Here is a 7,220-nt window from a genome sequence, read left to right on the forward strand (position 1 = left end):
TGATTTATTTAGTATTCTCACCAACCACCCTCAGGGGACACTACTGTCAACCTCATTTTACAGATGAGGGAATGAGACATAGAAAAGTTAAATTACTTACTCAACGTTACACATAATATGTGGCAAAGCCAAGATTTAAAGTAATTAATAATGTGACTATATTTTAGGGGAAAATTCAATTTACTACAGGAAATAAATTTAAAATGCATCAACGTTTCCTTTGCATTTCAGCAGATAACGCATTGTGCCCCACTGCTATTGATGAACCATGTGGGAAGCTAGGTGAGGTCAAAGTCGTGGTTAACCAGCATTCTGCTGGTCAGAATGCTACCCATTCTCTGTCATCTTATCTAGGACTCTCCAATCTCTCTACTTTCTGATTCTGCCTAATACAGAATACAGTACAAAGCCTGTCTTCCTGAGACTAAAATGCTTCACTCATGCTTGGTGCCCAGGGCCCATGTTAGTCTTGTCTGAAACTTGGTATAACAAATGCACAATGAATCCTCATCTCTTATTTCTTTAAAATATGACTCAGTCACTAAAACATGTCTAACCTGACTTCAAATATTTTATTACTGAACATGTCAGTATCTTACATGAAGAGGTCTACCCTTTATTTGACTGAATAAAGTAAAAAGCTGCTTGCTGTTTGCGTAGAGACGATGCACAGGGCAGAGAACCAGAGGGTGGATGGGCATGGGGAGCTGGGTGGAGGCTCAGTCTCATCTGGCCTTCACTTGCCTTCCTCTAAGCCTGACTGCCTGAGGGGAGGAGCACTGTAACGTCTGCCTCCAGTGATGAAAATCCACCCTACTAACAAAATGGCCATAAATTGAGAAGAGTTAAGTACTGAGTTCCTGAAGACTCGTCCCAAACTCCTTAGATGTAAGTTTACTAATGATCTGTGGACTTTATCAGATTATATAATCATGTAAATTTGTCCAGACTGTCTTTCAGTCATTTTGAGTGTGTTATACCATATCAATTAGTTGATAGTTGTTTTTTAAAACTGGGAAGAAATGCAGATAACTATTTTCTCACCATAAACTGAGCACATACGATGCTTCAAGCCATATAAATGTTTCATGGGTTTTGTGAACTGTACTGGTAGGAGGAGAATTCTGTCATTTCACCTCATAACTATTTGTGTAAAATCAACATGACAACAGCTTGAAATTGAAATCTAAGTTGAAACCTAATTAATAGTTTCATGAAATCTACAGTGATAGCAAGTGATTGCAGGAAGGAAAAACTTATCTGGGTAGTTTTCAGCCATACTGATGTGTACAATGAATGTAGGGGTGATTAAATGTTGAGTGCATACATAAATGCATATGTAAGTGGAATGTTGATAAATTATTGATTGATGGCCTAATTGTCTGCACAGCTTAGTTATATCACTGATTATCTAGATGATTCTGCTTCCATGAATTGGTTTTGTAGCTCTGTTCTTTTCTTTCGAAATCATCAGGAATGCTCTATTTACTGCCTGGCTAACCAGGAGCTGGCTGGTATCTTCTCATCCTTGAGCCAAGGGCCTTCACTCATCACTCTTTCTTTCCTTGATTACTACTTGCAAGTGATACATGTACTCTCTTATGATCATCTCTTCTTCTAACACATGCCCCACGATGGGAAGGACTTAGCCTGGCTGGCTAGTCCCATAAGGACAAATACCAACTAAAAATAAGAAGCTCAACTCTTTCTTAAGGGCTGAATTGTGCCCCACACTAAATTTGTATGTGAAAGTCCTACCCTTAGTGTGACTTTATTGGAAGAAAGGGCCTTCAGAGAGTTAATTAAGGTTAGATGAGATGACAAGGATTGGGCTTCAGTATGATAAGACTGGTGTTCTTCTAAGAGGTGGAAGAGACACATGCGATCTCTCTCCCTGTGCATGGGGAAAAGGCCACAAGGGATAGAGTGAAAAGGTAACTGTCTCCAAGATAGGAAGAGCAGTCTCACCAAAAGCCAACACCACTGGCACCTTCATCTTGGCCTTTCAGCCTCGAGAACAGTGAGGGAATAAATATCTGTTGTTTAAGTTACCCAATCCGTAGTGTTTTCTTAGGAAGCCTATAATGACTGACTAATATATTTTCCACGTTCAAAATAAGAAAAGAGGCACCTTTTTCTTAGGGTATTTACTTTAGAAAACTTGTACATCTTTGTCATTTTGAAATGTATGTAAATATTCTTAAAATATAACTTAGTCTCTTGTTAGTTTTAAGACCCAAGGATGCTGTTCTCAAAGCCTGGGAATCATCATTTTGAAAATTGTAAAGGAAGATAACACCTCCATTTCTCAGGTTCAGTAGGAGCCTGGGAGGATAAGTTCAGCAGGTAACTTTCTACAAGTTGCAAGAAAACCTCCTTTTATAAAGACATGAAAAGTTTATTTTGTCTTTGGATAAAGCCAATTGTCTAACACAGATGGTTACCCCAATTACTAAGAAAATTCAAAATGAAAGGTGTGTGACAAATGGGACTGTAAAGTCCCCTTGAGGACAAGTTATTGCTTACCTTGAGAATCTGTACGTTAAAAGTTGTATCTCCTTGTTATATAAAAAGGTGAGTTTTTTTTTTTTTTCTGCCATTGCAATTTCTGAGCTGATTTCCTGAAACATGCATCTCACTCTGGTTTAATGCTAAAAGAAATAAAGGTTATTCAATTAGGAAAAGAGGAAGTCAAATTGTCTCTATTTGCACATGACATGATTGTATATTTAAAAGACCCCATTGTCTCAGTGCAAAATCTCCTTAAGCTGATAAGCAACTTCACCAAAGTCTCAGGATACAAAATCAATGTGCAAAAATCGTAAGCATTCCTATACACAATAGACACAGAGCCAAATCATGACTGAACTCCCATTCACAACTGCTACAAAGGGAATAAAATACATGGAAATACAATTAACAAAAGATGTGAAGGACCTCTTCAAAAAGAGCGACAAACCACTGCTCAAGAAAAGGAGAGAGGACACAAACAGATAGAAAAACATTTCATGCTCATGGTTAGGAGGAATCGACATCGTGAAAATGGGCATACTGCCCAAAAATGATTTGCACATTCAATGCTATCTCCATCAAGCTACCAATGACTTTCTTCATAGAATTGGAAAAAACCACCTTAAGCTTTATATGGAGCCAAAAGAGAACCAACATAGCCACGACAATCCTAAGCACACAATTCTGGAGGCATCATACTACCTGACTTCAAACTATACTACAAGGCTACAGGAATCAAAACAGCATGGTACTGGTGCCAAAACAGATATATAGACCAATGGGACAGAACAGAGGCCTCGAAAGCAACACCACACAGCTACAACTCTCTGATCTTTGACAAACCTGACAAAAACAAGCAATGGGGAAAGGATACCCTATTCAACAAATAGTGTTGGGAAAACTGGCTAGCCATATACAGAAAGCTGAAACTGGATCCCTTCCTTGAACCTTATACAAAAATTAACTGCAGATGGATTAAAGATTTAAACATAAGACTTAACACACCATAAAAACCTGAGAAGAAAACCTAGGCAATACCATTCTGGACATAAGCATAGGCAAGGACTTCATGACTAAAACACCAAAAGCAATGGCAACAAAAGCCAAAATAGACAAATGGGGCCTAATTAAACTTAAGAACTTCTGTACAGGAAAAGAAACTATCATTAGAGTGAACTGGCAAACAAAAGAATCAGAAAAAATTTTTGCAATCTACCCATCTGACAAAGGGCCAATATCCAGAATCTACAAGGAACTCAAACCAATTTACAAGAAATAAACGACCCCATCAAACAGTGGGTGACAGAGATGAACAGACATTTTTCAAAAGAAGACATTTATGCAGACAACAAAGGTATGAAAAAAAGCTCATCATCACTGGTCATTAGAGAAATGCATATCAAAACCACTTTGAGATACCATCTCAGGCCAGTTAGAATGGCAATCACTAAAAAATCTGGAGACAGATGCTGGAGACGATGTGGGGAACAAGGCAAGCTTTTACACTGCTGCTGAGGGTATAAATTGTTCAACCTTTGTGGAAGACAGTGTGGTGATTCCTCAAGGATCTAGAAATAGAAATATTGTTTGATCCAGGAATCCAATTATTGGGTATATACCCAAAGGATTATAAAACATTCAATTGTAAAGACACACATACATGTATGTTTATTGTGGCACTGTTTACAATAGCAAAGACTTTGAACTAACCCAAATGTCCATCATAGGTAGATTGGACAAGGAAAGTATGTGACATATACACCATGGAATACTATGCAGCCATTAAAAAAATGACTTCATGTCCTTTACTGGAACATGGATGAAGCTGAAAACCATCATTCTCAGCAAACTGACACAAGAACAGAAAACCCAACATCACATGTTCTCACTCATAAGTAGGTGGTGCATATGAGAACACACAGACACATGTGGGGGTACATCACACACTGGAGCTGGGGAGGGGGGGAAAGGGGTTAGGGGAGGAATAGCAGGGGGTGGGCGAATTGGGGAGGCATAGCATTAGGAGAAATACCTAATGTAGATGACGTGGCAATGGATGCAGTAAAAACGACCATGGCATGTGTATACTTATTTAACAAACCTGCACGATGTGCACATGTACCCCAGAACTTAAAACATAATAAATTTTTCTAAAAAATAAGTGGATGGTGAAAAATGAGAACACATGGACATAGGGAGGGGAACATCACACACTAGGGCCTGTGGGTGGTAGGGAAGGGCAGGGGAGGAATAGCCAGGGGTGGGGGATTGGGAAGGGATAACAGGACAAATACCTAGTGTAGATGATGGGAGGATCGGATGCAGCAAAGCACCAAGACACGTGTATACCTATGTAACAAACCTGCATGTTCTGCACCTGTACCCCGGAAATTAAATAATATTTTAAAAACTGTTTTCTTTCTCTCATGCCTTTGTGGAGAAGTTTCCTTGGTTGGGAGGATATTTTGTTTTCAATTATGTGTCTCTAATGCCTCCCAGTCTCCGTGAGAATATTAGGCAATATATAAACACCTTTTAAATTAATATTTATATCTCCCCATCTGTATTAGTCCAATTTGCATTGCTATAATAAAGGGATACCTAAGGCTGGATAATTTATAGGGAAATGAGGGTGATTAGACTCATGGTTCTACGAACTGTCCAAGAAGCATGGCACCACCATCTGCTTCTTGTGAGACCTCAGGGAGCTTACAATCATGGCAGAAGACAAAGGGGAGCTGGCACCTAACATGGTGAGAAAGGAAGCAAGAGAGAGACGGGGGCAGTACCACCTTTAACATCCAGATCTCAGTGAGTGAAGAGAGCAGGAATTCAGCCATTACCGTGAGGAGAGCACCCAGCCATTCATGAAGGATCTGCCCCATGAGCCAACACCTCCCTCCCAGCAGGCCCTACCTCCAACACTGGGGATCACATTTCAACATGAGATTTGGAGGGGCCAAACATTCAAACTATATCACCGTCTCTGTTACTACTGTATCTACACAAATAATGAGAGGTTCTATTAGACTTCATTACATCTTAATTCTGCTGCCCATATCAGATAACCAATGGTAGGCTGGTAATGAGGAATCAAAAGTATAGGCCAAAACTGGTCTTACTCAAATGGCCATAGCATCATTTTAAATGTTTGCATAAATTGGGTTTCTTTGGTTAGTGGGCTGATCAATGGAAAATGCCCTGTGCTTGCATTTGGAAGAATTTGGATCTGAACTCAGATCCACCACTTTCTCTCTAAGTAAGTATTACCAGTCTCCTAACTTCACCCTGACGCCCAATCTCCTCATCTGAAAATGTTTCATGTTTCTTACAGGGTCTCAGAGAGACCAAATGAAATATTACAGGTGTGCTTTGCACGATGAACATGTGAGCCATAGTGTTTTCTTAGTATTCAATAACTTTACCACCTAGAGGGACTGTAACATTTACCAGCTAGTTTCCAAAGTGGCTTACTCCTAAAGGAAAGGAAAACTGACTTTTTCCATTTCTAGTTCATCTGTCTATTCTTCTACTCCTTTAAACTTCTTCATAAAGACCTTCCTGCCTCTCAACATTATTTCTTCCTTTAATAACATAGGACATGGTGCTCACAGTTCTGCACATTTAATTTGTTCCGCATTGGGGGTTATGGTTCCTAAGGGGGATGCTCTATCCAGTTACCTTGTCTTTTCAGCTAAAGAATTCAGTATGTTTATAATCTGAGGGAATACAATGACTTCAAGTGGAAAATGAAATGAGGAATAACTGCAGACCACAAGACAGCAGTGCCATTTAGAGCTAGGTCTAGTGTGTTCTAAATCTATCATGAACACATTTTACATTATAAATATGTACTGTAAGTAAACAACCAAGCTTTCTGTTGTGATTTATTTATTTAGGTTTCTCTCTAATTTGGTCTTAAGGTCTCTCTTTAAAGGAGGCCAGAAACCAGTCCATCTCCAGGAGAGCCCTGGCCAGGGGGAAAGGTAGGCTCTGGGGTGTCAGTCAGGTAAGGCACAAGGAGGTGGCAACACCAAAACGCAGGAACAGAAGAAATCTCTAACTTACACATCCTGGAGAAGTTCGGGGAGCGTCTGGAGCCCGAGGGGCAGTCTGGAGGCCATGGGGAACCAGAGAGCAGAGGGAGGTCCTGGAGCTTTGTTCTCGGGCTTTCCCGTGAGGGTGTGGCTTTGCTGATTTAAGAGAACACGTGGAGCTGGGCTCATTTACAGGACTCTGGCGTTAACCATTAGGTTTTATCATTATCAGCAGCTGTGTGATGTGTGGGTTCTGGCTCAGTGGGATGAAGAACAAATGGGCCACGTCGCACCCACTCAGGGAGGGGGCGTGTTACCCAGACCAAAGGGGATACAGTGAGACTGGGCTTCAGACGACTTAGGTCAGGCCTGAAAATGGATGCTGAGGCAGCAACTATTACACACATTTATAACAGCTTCCCCCAAAACCTGGCTTTTAAATCATTTATATTACACATAAACAAAAACTGAACTGAAAACATTTGGAAATAACCCCTTTGGTTTACACTAATAAGCAGGAATCAAGTTTCTAGGTTCTCCTATTATAAGTAAAATGACAATGTCATTTAAGTGAAAGTTAAAATATGAAAAAAATCCAGGGAAATATGTAGCCCTTTACCTGAGGTGTCAAAGTGTTTCTGTTCATAAAGGCTGTTTTAAGTTTTAGTGTCA

The 7,220-nt window shown here is 40.0% G+C and overlaps 1 long non-coding RNA gene across 1 annotated transcript; it reads right to left on the reverse strand.

Annotated features, from left to right (window-relative positions):
- Window positions 1–2,541: 2,541 nt before the first annotated feature.
- LOC116547438 lies at window positions 2,542–6,761 on the reverse strand. Its single transcript, XR_004267058.1, has 2 exons — window positions 6,580–6,761; window positions 2,542–2,651 (listed from the first exon to the last, which is right to left on the reverse strand). It is a non-coding gene; the product is annotated as an uncharacterized LOC116547438 (long non-coding RNA).
- Between the last annotated feature and the right edge of the window lie 459 nt (window positions 6,762–7,220).

Source organism: Sapajus apella, unplaced genomic scaffold (assembly GCF_009761245.1).
Source record: "Sapajus apella isolate SASKATOON/1434 unplaced genomic scaffold, GSC_monkey_1.0 scaffold3164, whole genome shotgun sequence".
Classification (NCBI taxonomy): Eukaryota; Metazoa; Chordata; class Mammalia; order Primates; family Cebidae; genus Sapajus; species Sapajus apella.